General features: G+C 38.9%; 2 long non-coding RNA genes across 2 annotated transcripts; one reads left to right on the top strand and one right to left on the bottom strand.

Annotated features, from left to right (window-relative positions):
• Positions 1–9,048: 9,048 nt before the first annotated feature.
• LOC112842219 (uncharacterized) lies at positions 9,049–10,373 on the bottom strand. Its single transcript, XR_003213955.1, has 2 exons — positions 9,402–10,373; positions 9,049–9,312 (listed from the first exon to the last, which is right to left on the bottom strand). It is a non-coding gene; the product is annotated as an uncharacterized LOC112842219 (long non-coding RNA).
• Positions 10,374–15,971: 5,598 nt separating this feature from the next.
• Positions 15,972–20,365, top strand: LOC112842218 (uncharacterized). Its single transcript, XR_003213954.1, has 3 exons — positions 15,972–16,096; positions 19,842–19,926; positions 20,101–20,365. It is a non-coding gene; the product is annotated as an uncharacterized LOC112842218 (long non-coding RNA).
• The last annotated feature ends 1,049 nt before the right edge of the window (positions 20,366–21,414 follow it).

Genomic DNA, 21,414 nt, shown 5'->3' with positions numbered 1-21,414 from the left:
TTATCGAGTTTGCGTTTCTTTTTAACGTTCACTCCGGGTTAGGATACGTAATGCTTTATATCCACTAAATTCCATTTGAATCCACAGTGTAAACATGGTGATTATGCTGTGTAAACACGACTTTACCATCAATCACATCTTATCAGCTATGAACTTTCAACCCCTCCAACACACGCACACGTTTACAGCACACACAGGAATATTTGCAGAAGCACACACTGACTCTCACTTCAAAATTAGCTGTAATTTGGCTTTACAATTACACTTAATACAAGCAAGGCTGCAATTTACTGGTGCAGGGGTAAAATTACATCTGGAGAAACTGATTAATTCTGGGCATGTTAGACTGTCTGAATGAGTGTGTGTATGTGCCCGAGAGCAAATGTGTGTGCGTGTGCGTCGGCAAGCGAGAGAGTCCAAATATCTAAGTCTGAAGCTCAGATTGCCTTCCTGTAATTTACTGTGAGTGAACTGAGTGTTTCTTTAAGAACACACTCGAAAGCCTGAGGTAAAGGGAAAGTGACAGCATCTCCTTCTCTATTGTTTCCAGATGTGGCTCCTCTAAAACACACACATACACACACCGGTACATGCAGACAGAGAGAGTGAGAGTACACGCACATGCATGTTCGCACACTGACATGTGTGTTCACAAACACAGACAAGCAAGAGGAGGAGTTAAATTCTCTCAAATTTATACCCTATATGGTGGTTTTTGCATAGTGAGTTCATGTGTGTTCTCACTCGAGAGTGCATTCGAGCACACAACCTCCCAATTTTTTCTTTCTTTTTTTCCCCCAGTGAATGCCACAGGTCATTCAATCTCCACGCTTCTCCATCTACCCGTTGGTTTCCACATTTCTTTGGTTGTTTAGAGACACCGCAGCTTGTCATGAGCAAAATTCTGCAACGGGAGAAGCTCACCCTAAATGCTAATTTTCAAGCCTTAAAATAACAGAAATTACACTTCTGACTGTGACATTTCCTCACAAGTGACAGCTCTAGAGCATATTTTCTGTATATCCACTCTCCTGGTGACATTTGGACAGAATAACCACACTCACATACATACACACCAAGTGCTACACACACTATGTTAGCGAACAGCATGTTAGAATTCTTTTCCAGATGAAATGTGAAAGGGCCCTAATAAAATTCCTTAGCCATTATTCTTGGAGATGTATTTTCAGAGTCGGGTTCCCTTATGTGTAATTGTGTATATACAGTAATGTGTGTTTGTGTGTGTGTGTGTAAAGAGGGGTAAGAAATTGCAGTAAAGTGAGGGAGAAAAAGGCCAAAGTTAGAAATCAGGGTCAGGAAAAACAAGTCAAATGCGAGAAGTGAAAGAAAAGCAACATCAAACTGACAAAATTAGAGAAGAGAGAGTAACACAAAAGGAAGTGAGCGAGATAAAGAGAGGAAAGGAAATCTGTCATCGTCCCGCAGCAGAAGGTTGCAGCTGTTCACTCTCAGCAATGTCGAAATCATTTTCCCATTCTACCGAACATCTATGTTGTATGAATAGTTTTGAGTAATGGACACTCCTGGGGATTCTGGGTGACGTAGGTGTCCTGGCTTAAGAGCCAATTCGATGCAAGAAGAATTTGTAAATCCTGGTTCTCGGGCCAAACATGCTAACGAGTTGAGACTGAAATCCAAAAGCCCGGCCAGGAGGCAGATTGGCGAATTATTTGCCATCAAGCTGAAACAGAGAGCTCTTTATACATGGCAAGGAGTGTGAAAGATTGCAATTTATTTTTCTGGCTAACAAAACCTTACTCTGTGTGTTAAGGTCAGACCAGAAATTTGAACATATACAGTGTATTTTTTATTGTAATGTCAATAATAATCTGGCAAGTAGAGTATTGTAAGTATTCTTTTTTTATTGATGGAACTACATTCATAATAAAGGGCGCTTAAATGCTTATTTAGACCCTTCATACATGTCACTGACTTTGCACAGATAAGTCTTTCTTTAGGCTTTCAGTGTTTACTGCCCTGTGATAATATCAATATAATAATACAAAGTGATATCATCTCATAGCATTTAAGTTGTAAAACATCTGACGCAGCACTGGACTTCATAAAATCTGCGCTTTACACATTTGACGATTTGTGATTGTATGAATTATGCTGCTCTCATGTCAAACCATCATTCACCACTAGATGTCACCGTGCCACTGTCAGTGTCGCTTTTCTCAGTGTCACTATTGCTTGTTTCTCCAAATGTGTGTAAATGAGGCGTTTCTAGGATTTATTAAATGCTGTGGCAGAGTGGGGACCAAGAACAAAGCACATGGGGAACACTGGCCATACTTTTATATACATGTTGGATAACAGTTTTTATAGTTTTCCAATGTATTTAGAGATTTAACTTATATACAAGTCACAAACCTACAGAAGTTAGCATAACTAAAATATATTCAAAGTACGTATGGGAAACATACTCAGGATGGCAGTTTTCAGAATCGTACATGTTATTTTATTGGATTATTGGATGCTTGATAGCTTGAGCTACTTTAATGCAAGTTAATTTGAAAAAGAATAACAAAATAAAGCTTTAAAATATGTAGAAACTTGAGTAAGGATTCAAGTAAAAGCAGAAAGTAGTATTAGAAATATTTAAATAAAGTACACATACGTAAATTACTTGAGTAAATGTACTCGGTTATATTACATTTGGTCCTAACAGCAGTCTGGTCTGGTGGCACTGTGGGGATTGTCTGCAAACATGAAACAATGAAAAATGTTAAGATTTTTGAAATAAGAAAATTTGCAACCAATAAACTACTACTAATCTACTATAACTACAATATTACTACTAATACTACTACTACTACTACTACTACTAATAAAATAATAAATACAAAAATGAAATCCTTATTAGATGTGGCAAAATTTGAACTGTACAAATGATTTACTTACCCTTCAAAGCTCCTGAACGTTTCAGCGACTGAGAATGTGTTTTAAATGGCTGGTTTTGTAGGGATTTATCAGAATAATATATGCCATATTATTACCTACCTCATTACACTGGTGAGCTAGTGAGCAAATTCACACGGGTGAACGCTTTCACCGGTCCAATGTAATCAGGAGGATAATGACTGTTACACAAGAAAGCAACTGTGTTAGCACTTTTTCTAATATGCACATAATGAACCCTCAGAGGTGTAATCTGTTGTGTACAGTGGTTTTCGTATGAGAGGAGAAGCAAATGTGTGACAGTGGGAAAAAAAAGTGGTCTCATGTGGGTGAAAGGCTGAATGATTCTGTGTTATTTTAGTAGGACATTTGTCAACTTTAGAAATGTCAACGGTTCAATTCAGTCACACTCACACTGATGGATTGTGGGGCAGCAGGGAATATCCGACAGAAAAACAGACTGAAAAATGATGGGGGAGAGATGGAAGAGCAGGGGAGGGAACGAAACAGAAGGGGAAACTGACTGAGAAAAAGAGGGGCAGTGTTAAAGACAAAGTCAGAGAAAAAAATGCAGCGAGAAGCCTGAAAACCAAAACAAAAAAAATGAGTCCGTTGCTTTCGTCAATTAGACAGCCAGTTTGGCAGACTGGCTGACTGGAAATGACTCATACAAACATAATCTAAATTCAAGAGCCTGTCAGGGTTTGTTTCCTATTAGTTTTTCTGTGTATCTGCAATTGCAGACTGTAGAAATAAAGAGCATAGAAAAACTTGACCTGAAGTCAAACAGGGACATTGGTTTCCTCAGTCATATTTTCTCTATGTTCATCTTTTATAGTCGGTCTCATCACTGCCATTTACTGCCCATCCGTTAAACAAGGTATGGTCTCTTCCATGGCATTAGGTTTGGCATATGTTTGATCATAAAGTCCTCCTTGTTCTCTTGGATGTTTACTTTAAGTGTCACAATGGTAGATCAACTGCCTCCATTTCACCCTATCCCTATACATCCTTCTGTCACACTAACCTCTGCATGTCCTCCTTCGCTACATCAATGAATCTTCTCTCTCATCTTTTCCTCCTGCATAGCAACTCCATCAGCATCCTTTATCCAGTATCTCTCTTCTGCACATGTTCAAATCATCTCAGCCTTGTCTCGCTGACTTTGTCTCCATATCGCTCATCTTGAACTGTGTCTCTGATTTACTCATTTCTACTTCAGGTCCATCCTGGTCACTCCCAATAAAAATCTTAACATCTTCAGCTCGGCCTCCTATCTTTTTATTTGTGCCACCATCTCCAAACCAGTGAGACCAGCAGGTCTCACTACCATCTCCTAAGCCTTCCCTATCACTCTTGAAGCTATCCTTAGGTCACATATAATCCCTGACACTCACCTCCATCCACTCCACCCCATCTGCACTCTCTTCTTCATCTCTATTGTGTAATGCCTGTTGCTTTCAATGGTTGACCCCATCCACTTTTACTACAGCTTCTCCTTAGACGTTCATATTTCCACCTGTCTCCTTCTCATTCATCTGTATTCTGTCTTCTTTCCAGAGCATACCTCCACCTCTCCAGCCTCTCTTCCACCTGCTCAATGCGCTCAGCACATATCACAGTGTCATCTGCAAACATTATAATCCACAGAGACCTCACCTGTGAACCTGTCCATCACTATTGCAAATAAGGAGTGCAGATCTGATCCCTGATGTAATCCCACCCCCACCCTGAACCCATCTGTCACTCCTACCGCACGCTTCACGACTGTCTTGCTGTACTCATACATGTCCCACACCATCTTCACATACTTCTTTGACACTCCTGACTTCGTCATGCATCATAGTTTCTCTCTGCAGTGCAACATCTTCTGGCCTTCTCGATACTTCTCCATCAACAGTCTCAAAGCAATCATCACATATGTAGTGTGCTTTTTTCTTAGATGAGGCCATACTGTTACTTCATGGTACGGCTCATAATCTGACCCTTAAGAAAAAGTCAAGCTAACAGTAAAGTCAACTATAAATTTTGACTTATTCTACATATTAATTAGATGACTCGGATGTGCCTTCAGAGACTGTAAACTAAAACGAAAGTACAATTTGGAACATCTAAACAGTTAGTAAATGAAATGGATCAGATGTGTGTGTTCTCTCAACTGTAAACCTTTAATTCCCTTATTCTTTCATCCTGTTTGAATAGCTTATGTGAGTGAATATTGGGCTGTATTAGTAAGCTTTATACCGTTGCATATTTGACAGCATTTGTGGGTGTGTATGTTTGTTTGTTCACTCATGGGTCACCCACTTTGTGCTGCAGCCTTTCTACTTCGTTGGACACCCGCATAGGAAGGAGACAATTATCTAAAGCCTATGATCCGGGACTGGCTGCGCCCCGCTTATTAGAACTGGTCTAACACACTTCAGCTGCACCCAGTCACTCCAATATGGAAATGTGGGACCATGCACAGACAGATTAAAACTCAAAGACACTACAGTCACAAAACAAACACAATCAGATAAGGAAGATGAAAGCAGCCATGATACATTTTATCATTCACATGACTAATGGACACATGAGCTCTTTCCAAGAAAGAAATCCAACAAATATCCCATTTTGCTCTGAATTAGTGTTTTTTTGTTTTGTTCTATTCAACTGCACATCTAACTTTTTTAAGTGCAATGAAGCACCTAATTTTGTTTGCCTCTCAGCCCCCAGACGAATTTTTTTGATTGTAATAGTGGAAATATTAATCTTTTAGGGACTGTCAAAGGTTATTTTTGTTCTTGTTTTTGGTGTTTGTTCTCAGTTACAACATAAAATGGGCTACGGCAGTGTAACATATGCTTTGAAGGGACAGTTTGGCATGTAACTGGGACATTTCCTTGTGTGGAGTCTTGCTATAACAAAGACAATTTAACTGGTATAACTACTGTTGCTTCATCCATGTGATCCTCCTAAATTAGGTTGACCTTTTATCCCAGAGAAATGTTTGATTGGATGTATCATATTCTCCTGGTTTCTGTTTAAAAAAAGTGCTATTAAAGCCACTGATTTATCAAAGAAGCATCTGTAAATTGATAAGTACAGACCTTAAATCTCATGAATTCTCCTAATAATAATCTAACCATATCCCTAAACTACCAAGCAAAAACCAAGTGAAATAAAGAATTGAGGACATTTATGGGGCTTATTTTTATTCCTTGGCATTAATCCAACAGGTCATTGTGAAAAGTATGTCACAAAAACTGCCTAAGGTAAAGCAGCCAAAGTATTAATGGGAGTTTCATTTGAAATGGCAACAAAACTAGGTAAAATGAAAAAAAAAAAAAACATTTAATTGAACTTACGTGAAGGGCATCGCTTTTTACTCTGTGTTGAAAAGATTTTATTCAGAATAAATAAAGAAAATGTCTCAAAAGCTGCTTCAGGCTATGTTATTCTTAAAAAGGAAACGAACATATGAACTGAATTTTGATTAGTTAGTAAATTCAAGGATGTTGCTGGATGTCAAGCGAGAGTTTGCCATTTAATAAACAAGCTCCATGTAAAAACCATGATTAGATCAACTTGAAATAATGTGAAAAAAATAATTTTAATGAAATCATCATGTATTAGTCAGAATATTCCAGCACAAATCCACTCAGTTGGCATAGATGTTACACATAAATAGTGCTCTGCAGACATCACCCAGAAAGGTTTCTGGGAGACAATGATGCAAAGTATTTACTGAGCAGTGTAAGTGGCTGTGTAACCATGAGTGTAAGTGATTGACATAATTAGGTTTTGGAGTCTGTCTCTGAGTTGCAGTCATTTATATGATGGCAGTTTGTGCATCTTGCGACTCACCCAAAGCTACAAGACTAAGTAATTGAATGCAGTATTACATGTAGCTGTTGGCAACAAATAACAGACAAATACCAAGTCATTTTGGAGCCACATCATACAGAGTGTATGCTTCCTGTATTTTCATTGCTCTTCACAATCTAGATCCAAATATCCTCTTGTCAACATCACTAGTGAAAACAATACAGTTATTACAGTTTAGATTTTTCAGCGTGCTTGTTCTTCAGTAAAAGATATAAAGCACAGCTGTAACCAATGATGGCAAAGTTCCACTAATTGTTCCAGTAAGCCTCAACAGTGGCCCAGCAATGAAAAAAAGCCAGACCGCCCCAAAGCAAATGTAGCGAGGCCTCATTAATACACCTGTGCCTCCCCTACTCAAGGTCTAATGTGAAAAACATGTGCTGGAACAGTTGAATAGGTCATTGCTGTTATTAGTAACATCTATCCTTTTACCACTAAGAAAGGTCCAAATGTTTCCTGTGAAGTGAGCAAATCAATCACCTATAAATGATTCTGTTTCCAGGTCTGTGGAGCCGGTCTGTGGGTTGCAGAATAACAATTACAAATCTTAGCTTTTCAAGGTTTCATGAATAATAATTGACATCAGCTGCAAGTAAATGCTTCAAAAGATGAGCCATGTATAACTAAATGGGAGTGAACAAGCGAGGCTTGTAAATGTAATTTTCACATGTAATGGTGTAATTGAAATTACAAGTAGTGGCATCTCTCTATACAGAAACACCTGCATCTACAATGTTTAATCTGAAGTTAGACAATCACTTGATCATAAAATGCCCCAGAGAGAGAGAGAGAGAGAGAGAGAGAGAGAGAGAGAGAGAGAGAGAGAGAGAGAGAGAGTACAGTGGAGGAAGGTAGTCAAAGATTGATGAGATGGTAGATGGTAGAGTGCAATGCACATTGTTCTGATCACACTCCATACATATTTACATGTAAGCTTTCTAGGCAGCGTGATGTCAAGACTGTATACTGTGTTTACAGTAAACTAATGGGTTTGCTCACAAGACTGCTATAATGAAACAGAAGAAGAAGACAGAAGAGAAGACAGAAGAAGTGTGCTCAGTGTGCAAGGGCCATAAACCTGCATTCTTTAAATTGGCCAGCAGGGGACAATTCATGTGATTTCTAAATGACTTCCGACAGGTCTGTGCAAAGATACCACTTGCACTTTGCACTTTTGGCCTCTTACTTGACAGATGCCCCTTTTGCAAGACACTTTTTCTTTTTAACAAATTCTATTTGACTTAACTGGGGGAAAGAAAGGGGAGAAAGAAAGAGGGAAAGAAAAACAGCGGGGAAGAGGGACGGGGAAAAAGGGCAAAAAACCAAAAACCAACAAAATAAGCAGACAAAAAAATACATATATTGATCATCTGGTTCACCTGTTGAGAAAGAAAGAGAAAGCAAGCAGAAGAAAACGAGAGTAATAAACAACATCACAATGATCTATGGGAATATGACAGTAAATACTAAATGTTAGACATTATTGTGCAGCACGTAAGATCGACAGCGCACAGTGTGCTTTGAGGTAAGAGCCAAAAAGGGTGTAGTTTGTGTGTGATCACCTGTGTGTACACCTGTGAGCATGAACGCGCTTGTTTTTAAAAGGTTCCTTCATGTAATGATCTGCTAGAGGGTGTGGGGGGCCACTGCCCCGTCCTCCAGGGCATGAAGCAGGTATGGAGGAGATCAAAACTCCAGACATCCAGAGGCCCCCAGAACACAAGAGACCAAGGAAGACCAACAGAGGGGCAGCCGCGTCACTATCCCAGAAAGAGCTGAGGAGAGTCCCAGATGAGGGGTCATTCAGCAGCCGCGGAGCAGAAGCCGGGGGGTTGCAGTGACGTGCCCGTGAGCTCCGCCGGCAGCCAGCTGTGCCTGAGTGACCGAGCCCCGGGCCGAGAGGCCGAGGGCACCCCGCCTCCGAAGTGGCCCGAGCGAGCCCCAGGCTCCAGGCCCCGATAAGCAGCCGCCAAGGAGTGAGCCGGTGTGTACCTGGGCGCCCACCCCCGGACACAGAGAACCACCAACGCACCGATGTCTGAGGGCGTCCACCACCGGCAGGGGAAGTGGTGGGGGGAGATAGGCCTCCAAACCTTGGAGGGCCTGAGATGTCTGTCCCGTATTCAGCAAGTGAAAATAAAATAAACAATAAAAGGTGAATCAAATGGACCATTACGGCAAGGCTGGGATGGTCAATTTGGTAAAGTAAAAAAAAACAAAAAAAAACAAAAACAAAAACAAAAAAAACAAAACAAAAACAAATTCTATTTGATAGTTTTATATTTTATTTTTAACTTAGCCATGATATGGCATGGCTGGACTCTCCTTGAGAGGTAGGATGAGGAGCTGGGTCATTGCAGAAGGGATCAGAATGGAGCCACTACTCCTCAACATCGAAAGCAGCCAGTTGAGGTTGTTTAGGCATCTGATTAGACTGCCACCTGGATGCCTTCTAGGTGAGGTGCTTTAAGTGGGAAGTCTGCAAGTCTCTGCTTAGGCTGCTGCACCTGCTACCCAAACCTGGGCAAATGGCAGAAGATGGATGGATTTCCATTTAAAAGCATATAATGCCCAACAATTGTATTTGTATAATTCTGCATGTAGCTTACATTTCTTACTGCTGTGGGTGCTCACTGAGGAAGAGCCATTTCTGAGTGGACTCTTCAGGGGTAGAGCAAGAGGAAAGGATATGTTAAAGTCATGACTAGCAGCATTTAGTGTATGTGAATCTGACATGGTGCAGAGGAAACAACGTCTGATAATTTGCCTGATTATCAGACATTCACAGATGCAGTACAAGTGCAAAAAAACAGAGTGCACACTAGTTAAAGTCAGCTCCAAAGTCCCCCTATCAGTGGCTAGTCTCACATCATACTGAATACAACAGGATCAAATTGCTTTTCAGTGGGGTATAGTCAGGAGGGTTTTTAAACTAAATGCAATGCTGCAGGGGTCTGAGGGTTTTTAATTTATTGGTAATTAGAATGTACTCTAACAAGTCAGTTTCCTCAGTGCTTACTGGTTTTCTTCCTTTCTTTCTTACTTTTTTTTTTTTGCTTTTAACACTTACCTTTAGCCAACACTGTTGGTTTATATCTGATGTCAAGTGATATATCTGGCTAGTTATTACAAATGTTAGTTTGCACCGATGGAGCCTTTGATTGGCAGAACAGACATTAACATAACAGGGTGAAATTAGAGATAGTTGACATGCAAAAATGAAAAGTGTCATTGCAAACTAACTGATAAGTGATTGCAGTAGTTTCTCATTCAGTCCTCGATATTCTTTTATTTCTTAGAAATATCAATTACTAAAATTCATTTTGGTCCTACTGTGGCTTCGTCTTGCTCTCTGCTTGGTAACAGTTTGCTGTGCCCTTTCTTCTGATTATATTTGATTAGATTTGTGGTATTATGAGTGTAGCAGACTGTCTTCCCACAAATATCACAGCTGGCAACATTCTTATTAGCGGGCTGTAAAAAAAATACTTGTAAAAATATATTTTCAGCCAGAAACCAGCTGGGCCATTGTGGCCAGGTAATGGACAATCTCTTTGTTTACTGTCAGTGGATATAATGCCACTGTGTGGCCTCAATTCCACAGTAAATGAGAGAAGAATGGGGTTTTTTTTGAGAGGGAGAAAAAAAGAAAGGTTTATGTTTATGTTCAGTGGTACAAAATATTAAAACGTATGAAAATATAGAAAATATGAGGGATTTGGGCTCTGAACACTAAGCAGTGTAAGTATGGATGCACAGCTGCCGTTTTTCTGGTGAAAGAAAAGATGAATTTTGTTTTAGGATTTAAAAAAAAAAAAACTCCTGAAGATCTTTTAGGCACTTTTACCTTTTCACTAAAATTATCAATTAATAAGTAATTACTGCTATTGATTAAATTGCTTGATCTGTAAAACATATACTTAAATGAGTCATTTTATCTCGAATAATATTTTATGTTTGCATTAATTTAATTATTTTAATGATTATTAACCATTTGCCTATAGAAATATAAATATAGAAATATATATATTCCATCCTACTCTTTCGAGCAATCCATAAGTACAAGCCTGTGCTTGTGCCTGTGATAATGAGACACATATGGAGGTGTGTTCTTAGGCCAAGAAAGCCACTGATATCACTGTGATAAAGCCATAAACACTTCCAGTGACTTTGGGAAAATATAACAATACAAGTGAGAGCTTCAGTGCTCTTTCTTCCTCCAGCAATGCAACTATGGAGTTGTCCGGGTGGAAAAGGTTTCTAGCTCAAAGACAACACCACGATTAAAAAAACAGAGCACTTTGTCCCAGTGAACATTCATTGCATTCCACCTAGGACGGGGGGGTCCAACTCCAGGACTCAAGGGCCAGTGTCCTGCAGGTTTTAAATGTGTCCTTGATCCAACACAGCTGATTTAAATGACTAAATTACCTCCTCAGCCTTGTCTTCTCCTGTCTTGAAGTTTTCCAGAGGCCTGGTAATGAACTAATCATTTGATTCAGGTGTGTTGACCCACGGTGATATCGAAAACCTGCAGAACACATGCCCTCAAGGCCTGGACTTGGACCCCCCTGACCTAGGAGAAAGCCCGAGGCGTTCAATGTCAAACCAGTGACACTAAAAACAATGATCCACCAACATTCACAACCACATTATTTTCAGTATGATGCAAAGATGCCGAGACAATGAAATGTCTTACATCACAGTGTAGTGACATAACTTTAGAAAACCACATTATGGGATAGGCTCCAGCTCAACCATGAATTAGATGAGCAGATGTATGAATAGATGGATGATGGATGGATGGATTACTTCAGGTGGTATTTTCATTGCTGATACATAATGATATGCATTATGATCACATGAAGAAGTCTGCAGCATTTAAAGTCTTTGCTGCCATCTGGTTGGATATATAGAGCGTACCGGGAGGAGACTGTGACAGCTGCTGCAAAAAACAAAACACAAAAAATAAATACAGTTAATACTTTTACTTGTACTACAAAACTAAATGTCTGGTTATTTCTTCTTGTACAGGGATTCTTTTACAACCTCGGCGATGAAATGCAAAAGGTATTTATTTATTTACATTTTATATGTTTAGAGCTAATGTTCCACAGAAATTAAGTAGTATAGGACTGCATACCGAGTTCTCACATGAATATTCACATGAGTGGACACAGGAAGTGTTGCTACAGCTGAGCACACTGAGGTCCTGTTTTTCAGGAAATTCTGGGAATTCATTTTCTACAGTAACAATGTGATGCCAAAGACTTGAAGCTGCCTTGCAGGGATTAAATATTTTGAGCAGTTTTATAAGTTGTGTGAAAAATATGAACTTTTTGTAAGACTCAGCCAATCACTTATCAGCTTTTCAGTTTCCCCTTATTTAATATGTAACTTAAAATTTAAACACAGATGTTTAAATGTGAATTGTCAGTGCTCTGTAAACACATTTAAACAAGAAAAAAACAAAACACAGGTACACTACTTTAAGCATGGTGTTAAATTTCAATGTTAGTGCTATTTTGTGGAAGCCTGATTATAAACCAGAGAATGTTGATCTTCTTTTTGGTTTGGTTCGTTACCCACTCTGAACAAAATGTTTTGCAGCAATTAGTGCATAGTTTTGTCCATGTTGACTGACTCACCTTTATCATCACATCTGAAGCTAAAAAGAAGAAAGAAAAAAGAATTTAAAAAAAGAGTAACCCAGGCTCTCACCATCTTTCTCATATAACTTGGCTGCTCCTCCAGCAACCAGTGATTGATCTCTGCTGGTGAGCAATACAATGTATCAGATTAATGTAGCATTTCTGTGTCAGTTTAATTGAAAAAAAGGAGTTTGTGACAAAAAATGTAGCTCGAGTGTTGCTATAGAATAAATCCTGTGGTATATACCATCACATGGTGTCTGTTTCAGAAAACTTAAATAAAATAATAATATATTTCTTTTTTTGTGCATGAGTGGAGATTAGTTCATACACTGAACTAAGTATTGCCTAAACAAATAATGTATAGATTTCACCAATCACTTAACTGACTACTCAGCCTAGATTTAATAATGGACTCCCACATCATTGTTACTTTTTTAAAGAACTAATATACTTCCATGAGAATCAGTTTGTTAGCATTTTCCTGGTTGTGAATTTAGCTGGTAGCAGCATCTTAATACAAGAATGCTGACAGGTCTCTGATATAGACGCTGACACTGCTGAATTTGCAGCAGCATATTAGTTATTCATTCAGAGAAAATGGCCAAAGAATACAGGAAGAATACAAACATATACATAGTCTATAGATATGAATGAATTCTAATGTATATTATTTGAACTCCACCAAATATTCCAGGTCTATAACAAGTGAGCATCTGTTGGATATACAGTAGTGTCTGCTTCATGAAACCCACATAGATGAATAAATCCCCGACATTAACATGCTCATTAATTTTCAAATCGCTGATGGGTTCCAACCTGCAGCCTCCCATCTGTCTGAACCGACTCGCCACCAAAGGATGATCAATGGAAAGTGCTTCACATTTCTTACAGTGATTCATGCCTGTGTCCACAACATATGGCTTCAGGTGTTGTTAAACAACTGCAAAGTAAATCACCAGCTCAAGGAGCTCTGGCACTAATTGCATTTATAAACCACCAGTGCTGTGTGGTCCAGCAGTAGCACGCTGAGCATGACATTCTGCATGTAGGCACTTTTCCACAGAGCCAAGTGCATACAATGTCCTCTTAGCCAGTTTATGTGACCATGTTCACCATCATATTCTGCTTCATCTAATGCTGTTCTGCTCAAACTCTGTAGATGCTTTCCTCATCCTTCTGTCAAACTAAAACTGTATTTTCTTCTGGTACTAGGATACTAGTATGAAAGTGGAGTTAAGGGTATGATCTTGAAAGCAATAAGTAGTTTGAATATCATTCACCAGTATGATGAACACACGCATGTATGCAACTGGATTGAAAACATTAACAAGCAGAAGCAACAATAAACGTTACATATTAAGTCACTCTTATATCTGGTTCTGGCCTTCTGTAGGAATACATAATCGCTGTCATGCATTTAAGAGCAAAAGCACATACTGAGGTGGGTGATCAGTCTTATTGTACAGCAGTGGTGGAGTTGTCTGCAAAAATCAATGGGAAATTTAAATGTCAGACGAGTCTTTAATGTCAGTATAAGTAAAATGTCAAGAAACCTACTTTCACTCGCTCGAACAAAAATGGATGCATAGAGACAAACACACATACCAGTTTACAAGCACATCATGCCTTGTCTTTCATATTTAGGCTACTTCTCATTTCTCCTATAAATCTCTTCTGTACATTCAATGCAATAGACATTGATTGTCATTCATAATTAGTCACGCCATCTTTAAATGCTTGCAAAACATAATACATATTATGATGGGCCATAGACTGGATATGAAAGAAAGACTCCAGGTCTTTAAAGCTGCAAAAATTGCAAAATGTCTTAAATTTGCATTTGTTCCAATGGACAACTGGAAGAAATCCTAGACAAACCATGACAAAATTACCCATTCCTCACTGAATTTTAGTCATCCATCTATCTGTTCTCTTTTGCATATCCAATTCAGGTTACTGGGGAGCTTATCCCAGAGAGGTAGGGCAGGTCCTGGACAGGTTGGGAGTAGCGCTAACACAGAGAGACAGACAACCATTAATACTCAAGGGCAATCTAGATTCACACATTAACCTAACCCCACTAATTGCATGGGGAGAACATGCAAACTCCTCACAGAAAAGTCCCGGCCCATTTCTGAATTCAAACCCAGGACCTGCTTGCCATTAAGCAGTGCTAACCACTGTATCACTGGGGTCGGTAAGCATTTTCCTGATGAGTTTGTGGTTTTGAAAGCTAATTCCAACTCTTCTTCAAAACTGGATAATACTTATTTGTAAACTATGGTCACATTTGGAGTCTACTTTAAATAGAAGAGTTACTTTAGGGTTGAAGAGTTGCTACTACATCCAATTGCAATGCTGGAGTCAGCTGTTCAGTTTTCACGTAATATAGATGCAGCTAGAATTAACATGCTAGCTAGCTAGCAGTAGCATCACCCAGTCTTCACTCAATAACAGAGCAGTTTAAAAAAAATCAAGATAGTAACAGCCAAACACCACACGTGAGCCTTCAAAATAATAGTCCAGAAACTAATTACTGAAAGTTGCTTCATCCATTTTTCATACATATGATGGACAAACTGTTTAATGTTTACTGTGTCATTAATGTCAGATGAATCTACGTTTGCATTTATGCTAGAAAAATGGCAAAGCGATTCCTTAGTAATCAATAATGACAGATCCAATTTCCTGTTGAGAAGCTCGCTAACTGATAAAATATTGTAGGTGTTATCTGCATGTTTGTCATTCATTTTGTACAAATTATTTAAAATTTTCAGGCTATGATTCATCTTTTTTGGTGATCTCCTGACATTTCCTGTCGATTCCTGTCTATATTTATTTTTTTCATTTCTAATGTTTTAGGAAATCAGTACCTAATCAGTGAAGTTCTCTTTTAACCATAGAATTTTATGGCTGCATGGCCTGTTTCCCTCAAACCTTACATTTTTAGCTATAATACTGGTAGCCCTAAAGCAATATTACAAATTACAGTGGAGCTCTTTAGCATCACAAGGTAAAATGATCACATTATGGTCCCTTAACTTTACACTTTCAGTATTGACTATTCCCTTATCCTCACTTTTCTTCTGCTCATTCTCTCTCATTCTCACATTCTTCTTTCCCCAATTTTAACCTAATTCAGGCTGGTTTTAATGATCCATTTAAGACCTTTACCACTTCTTCACTGATGACTCTTTTTGCTCCTCTTTTCACCTGCTATTTCCTTTATACCTTTTCCCCTCCACGTAGCCTGCTTCATCCTGTCCCTCCATCTCAGCCATGTTGCTCGCTCTTCTCTCAATCTCAGTTTTCTTCCCATCTTCTCGTCGTGGCTGGTTAGCACTATCCCCACCGATGACAACATATTCTGGCAATGAGTAATTTCACATCATGCAGAGGTGTTAAAACTCAAAATTTCTTTCGATGTGCCTATGTGTATGTATTGAACAAAAAAATTCTGGGAGGTTTTGAGTCACTGGCAGGGAAAGTGTTAAGGATATAATCTATTTTCTAGTGGTCACTGCTGGCTGGGTCCCCAGGGAAACCGCTGCAGGAGACAGGTGGAGTGACAGGACAAAAGGAGGAAGCAGTCACTGAAAGATTGTGTGCGCAACAGAGAGCCAGAGAGAGTCCATGTGAACATAGTAGAGGTATATCTAGTTCTCGTTTAAGACAAGTGAAACTTTTTCTTCTTGTTATGCTGCCTTTTTCTGTCAAACATGCACAGGCTCACACCCACAGGATAGGATAAACATATTCTCTCTCTCTCTCTCTCTACTTCCAATAACCAGACACAGGTTTCATGCATTATGGATGAATGTGGATGACGGTAAAGAATAGACAGTTTGAGTATTTGTGTGTGTGCCCACGTCTGTGTGCTGGGCAGTGCAGCGTGACAGACTGCTTGTAGACTCGTGGTTTAAATCCTCTTTTAGACAGGTACATGGCTTAGATCGATTCCTGAGATATATAAGAGATGTGTGTGCTCAAGCACATCTGCATTTTTCCCTTCATGTCCATCTGCCTGCTGATAAATATGTGTCTGCATGTTTGTTCATCTGAGTGGTATAATTTATTCCATCAGGCTTTACAGGAGGAGAGCTAATTTCAGGTGTGAAAAGCTCTCACACATATGATATTTAAAGCTCACACCGATTATACCGTGCATTTTTGCGAGCCAATTTTGTTGTTGTTGTTTTTTTAATTAGATGTGAACATTGCAGCCTAAGCATACAACTGATGAGCCATTCTAAAAGTAACTATGGCAAAGCAAAACCCACGCAGAGTAAAACTGGCCACCAGTAACTACAAAAACTAACAACACCGCAGCAGGTGCAATGTGTATTTCTGCATGATCAGATGAAATTAGTCTGCCTGACATTTCAGCAGCAGAACGGCATACAGTATGTTGGTATTAAAACACTTCAGCCCACAAACCCACAATGTTTTTGGACATCGTTAAGCACATTAACACAGAAGTGTTCTCTTTTGGAGACGAACTTGTGACCGTCAGTGAGCTCATTGTTGTTGCTCATCTGTTTGAGTGATCCTATGCACTGAGCTTACTGTCTTTGTTCATTCACAAAACTCTCAGTTATATAACCAATCCGCTTTTCCTCTTAAATTCATTAAAAATGTGCTCACAACTCACAACTGGGTGAGGATTTGTGGAAAATAACAGGAAACGTGTTCACACCGAATCACAGGTAGAACTCCCAGATCAGAAAAAACCCAGCTTTATTTAGACCAGGAATGTCAACCAAGTACAGCCTGATTTGATCTTAAGTTGGCCCGACCACTTTTTACATCAACTTTCTGTCGGTGTAAAGAAGTTTAACTATGTATGTATTACTGGAAATATTTTAATATAAGTGCAATTTTATCAATATGTCTCATTTTTTCTACACGATAAAGATGCTGCTTTGGGCCCAACCAGCAAGAAATAAATGTGTAAAATTACAGAAAAAAAGTATCTGTTAACTCCTGGTGGAAACAGTCCTATAATTACAAACATTGAACTTTTTTGTTAACTGACAGGATCTCTTTTTTTCTTTTACTGTAAACCCTCTGTAAAAATCATAAATTTCTATAGTAGATGATAATGAAAACAGGAATTTTCTGTAATTTAGTTGTTTATCTATTACCTAATTTATCTGGTTAGTGTGAATGGCCATGAAGCGGTGTCTTTATCAGTAGGAAAAGGTGTTGGACTTGTAACAATACAGTTCAAAGTCTCAAATTTACCCCCTCCTTCACATTTTCCAAAGTCGTCCAGTGGGCCAAATTGGAGACTTTGGTAGGCCTATTCTAGCCCCTGGGCCTTATGTTTGACACCCCTGATCTAGCTGTTTGGTTGCAGCAGTGAGCTGTGACTCTGAGGGGATGAAAGACAAAGAAGTCAAGTGAGGACACTGTCTTGATAAAAACGTGTTCAATAAATTCAGCAAAAAAATAAATTTGATGTTAATGTGATGTCTCACATAAACGTCATAATATATTTTTCAAAAGTATAAAAGGACATGTAGATGTATACTTGTGAGTATACAACAAAGTCTAGCAACTGAGTAAATCCTTACTCAGTGAAAAACAGCATGTGGGATTTTAATCTGCAAATTGAGTTACTGATAAAGAAGCCTCGTGTTTTTAATTCTACCAACCTCTTTATCTTCAAGCTGTTGCTTTATAACGATGTGGAAGAGACTGTTGTTGTTAATGTGGTCTACATTAGTTGGTTAACTATAGTGATAAGTAGCATTCTCTCATCTGTCATTGAGACAATAATTAGGGTAGCTGCTACCTGCAGGAAGAGACAAATGCTTTAAAGCACCTTAAAAGAACAATATTGGACAGCAAATTTGTCTCCTCAGTATGTGTGTGTGTGTGTGTGTGCGTGTGTGTGTGTGTGCGTGTGTGTGTGTGTGTGCGTGTGTGTGTGTGTGTGTGTGTGTGTGTGTGTGTGTGTGGAGAGTTACGGAGGGAGACAGTGTGCCCATAAAGCTGTGGAGAAAGAGCGTGTGCCAGCTCCTGGCACTTCATCAAAGGCAACGAGATGGGGGACAGAAAGAGAAAAAGACATGAAAGTGAGGCAGGGGGATAGAGATGAGTAAGGGCTTACAAGGCATATGGCCTGTGTGATGAGCCAGATGTTTGTCTTTGGAGTGGAGAGGTGAGCACACACATGCCCTGTTGCAACTGCTTTTGCAATGCCCCCCCTTGGGATGAGGAGACAGATGCGTGGAGAGGCCATACCAACACACTGGGACTCAAAAAGCTCATCCAACCTTTCCCCAATTGTACTCTCTCTTCCCCTTTCCATTTATCGTCATCATCACTATCTCTTTGTCACATCCTCATCACACCTCACTATTCTTCTAGAACTGCTCACAGCTTAAGGCTCCATTTTCACTCGTTTCTTTTTACTAACCTGTCCTGCAGGGTGAAAAACTCACATTAATGCAACTCTTTTTGTTTCTGTTCGTAGCTGATCGAAAACATTGACCATGATATTGTCTAGACAGTTACGATAATGGTATGGATACACATTCATTATGTACATGTTGATTTCAATGACATGCTTAACACTTGTAAGTACTGATAGACGTGATGTGGTCATATTCCAGTTATCAGGTACGACCTCTAACCTTTTAGATAGAGTGACCTTGGGACATAAATGGCAACCTGAAACCACCTCAGTTGGCAGCGCTGTCTTTTTAAGATAAATGTTGGGAATTCCTGTCTTGTGTTGATAAGCTCTGATTAGAAATTGTCATATATTTCACATTTATCTTCTAATGCCTTTCTATTATCTCTCCTATCTCTTTCCCCCCAATGGATATGGACAGATGAGTGTAGGGTCAGGTCTCAGCTGGGCTTATTTGTTTGCTCTGTTTTTTCACCTTATTTCCACACCCAGGGACACAAACCAATGCTAATACAGCCATAAATCACATGGCATGTTGTTTGCCTCTGTGTGTGAGTAAAGGACTGAGAGGTGATTAAGAAATACATAAGGTAAGAGCCACCAGGGAAAAGTAAATGTGGGAAACAGGTTGTACAGAAGTATTTATTTGTCTTTGCTTCCGAAGTACATTCATCCATTGTCAGAAGAGATTAGATGGATTGGATAGAAGAGTCTGTCCCAGCTGTCATAGGGTAAAGCTCATGTGGCAAGGATGTGGATGTCACCCGAAACTTTTCAGTAAAAACGCTGTGTAACTAAATACAGTGTAAATGAAAGATGAATAGAGTGGTATAAAAATGAACTTACTGTAATGGTGGCTGCACTACTTTATTAGTAATTAATATCATGACTAATTAATATTGTCAAACATTAATTAGTCGTCATTTATATACTGATTAATTATCTTATGATCTATTTTGTGCTTGTGCTTTAAGGCTAAGAGAGGAACCTGATGATATCGGCACCTTCCTAGAGACCTTTTCTTTGCACAGTTGCAGTTATGCATGTCACCTAGCAGAGGTAATTTTTGTATTTTATCCCGTGATTTATTGTTTGGTTTAATTGGTGTGGACTTTGACATTTTTACATGTTTTACATTTTTAAAAATGTTTGGCATTTTACTTCGTACACACATCTTCCAAGTTAACAAAACAGTTTGCAAATGCTCAGTCTACCGTGTTTTAATGGAGACAGGAGGCCACCATATTAGCAAAGGAAGGGGTTGGCAGAGAGGCACAGCTTAATGGTCACAGAAAATGGATAGCAAGGAAATCTTCAACTGGAAATGGAGGTCATGGAGTTGTTTCTTCAGGATGAGCATCTGGCCAAGAGGAGGAGACAGATCCAGCAGTAATAGATGATTTAGAAAGAGAGAGAACTGAACATGAAAGACTGAGCCTACTGCTGTTACACTGCTGAGCTGCTGAGATGGGTTTTACTCTGGGACATTGTGCAATTTTGTTTTCATTATTTTTTTATTTTTACTGCCTTGGGCAGTAAAAAACAAACAAACAAAAAAGCTTTTATTTGTTTTTTTTTTATATGATTCGTGTTTTAGTGGGCAGGTATTTAATATTTATTTTAAATAAATTAACATTTTTTAAATTGCTGTCTCGGCTCTGTGACTCCTTGGTTTGCCCCCTCTTCCTCTTATTGGCTTCTCGCCACACAATCACAATGCTCAATTATGCTGTTAAACATACACAAGCTCCTTTGAGTGTTTTTATCTTTTGTGATGTTTATCAGAAGAATCCTGTTGTATACAGAGTACAGTATTATTCTAATCGTGCCATTGCACAATTATGAGAGGACCTTTGTGGACATTCAGTTTTCACATTCAGGTTATCATGTAAAACTGAAACATTCATCTTAATGTGGATACAAGTAACAGATCCAAAAACAAATATTTTACAAATCAGTTATAAAAGATAAGACTTTGAAAAGAGATTCAATCTTTTAACTGACACAAGGTACAATCCTTGACCTTAGATGTAATCCACAGATCATATGACCATGATCCACTATGTGAATTCTATTTTTCTGTGTTTCTCACTCCCTGTAGCTCTCCCACCCCTGTTTTTTATGCATGTGTGTTCTTTCAGTTTATATAGTATAATTATAAACCAGTGAATCATTAACAGTGAATACTGAAGTGTAGTTTGTGTAACATTAGTCTTTAAGCTGATACAATCAGCATGTATGTATGCACTTAAATGGCTTTTCTGGCCTGTCTGAGGGCAATAATAGTTGCCTCTGGTGTGATAATGGCAGTCCACATGGATTCTTTTGTTCATACTGTTACGTCCCCCGGCTTGTCCAAGGCTTTTGTAAGGACGAACATAAAGGTAAATGGTGAAGGAGGAGCCAAAATGGTAATTTTAAAAGGTTTATTTCATGCCAGAGTTGAAGTTCTGATTCAGACTGAGGGTTAACTTCAAGGAGAGCCAAGGCCAACATGACAAACAAAACATCCCTGATATGAAAATAAAAGAAACTTACCTAACTCTA

Source organism: Oreochromis niloticus, linkage group LG14 (assembly GCF_001858045.2).
Source record: "Oreochromis niloticus isolate F11D_XX linkage group LG14, O_niloticus_UMD_NMBU, whole genome shotgun sequence".
Lineage (NCBI taxonomy): Eukaryota > Metazoa > Chordata > Actinopteri > Cichliformes > Cichlidae > Oreochromis > Oreochromis niloticus.
Note: the sequence above shows the minus strand (reverse complement) of the source record. Positions and strands in the feature narration are given on the sequence as shown.